General features: G+C 62.3%; 1 protein-coding gene across 1 annotated transcript in view; it reads right to left on the bottom strand.

Annotated features, from left to right (window-relative positions):
* Positions 1-504, bottom strand: part of SOHLH1 (spermatogenesis and oogenesis specific basic helix-loop-helix 1) — a 17128-nt gene that overhangs the window by 14335 nt on the left and 2289 nt on the right. The gene's annotated exons all lie outside the window — the stretch shown is intronic.

Genomic DNA, 504 nt, shown 5'->3' with positions numbered 1-504 from the left:
TCCAGGACGGAGGCCATGTCCTCCCGCCGGCCATCGAACTGCGGCAGGAGGGCCCGCAGGTGCTCACAGCTCGCCGAGATCCGCTTCCTGCTTCCAGATAAGTGACAAACGTCTGCGAGCCTGTCCGGCCTTGACCAGGAGAAAGGGCTCCAACCACCAGAACCCCCCTCAGAGCAGCCCCGGGAGCTTCTTGGGTAGAAGGACCACAGGCCAAGACCACTGGTTCGCTCACAGGAATCTGTATCTGGGCTCGGACTGACCCTGACCCCTGGGCAGCCCAGGCCTGGACCATCACTGCTTTGGGGGTGAGGGGGTCCCAGGCAGAGTCTGGAGAGTAGAGAACCCAAATGCACCACCTCGAGGCGCCCAGGGATTCAGATCAAAGAGTGGACTGCAGGGGTGGCGTCTATGCACCCACGGGGTTCTTGTTTACCTTGGGGACCGCTATCTATCCCCTAGCTGGGCAGCCGCCACAAGCCTGTTCCAGCTGCGGGAAACCCGGTT

The sequence above is a fragment of the Pteropus vampyrus genome, unplaced genomic scaffold, assembly GCF_000151845.1.
Source record: "Pteropus vampyrus isolate Shadow unplaced genomic scaffold, Pvam_2.0 Scaffold157, whole genome shotgun sequence".
NCBI classification, from domain to species: domain Eukaryota; kingdom Metazoa; phylum Chordata; class Mammalia; order Chiroptera; family Pteropodidae; genus Pteropus; species Pteropus vampyrus.
The sequence above is the reverse complement of the archived record's forward strand: the minus strand, read 5'-3'. Positions and strand labels throughout refer to the sequence as shown.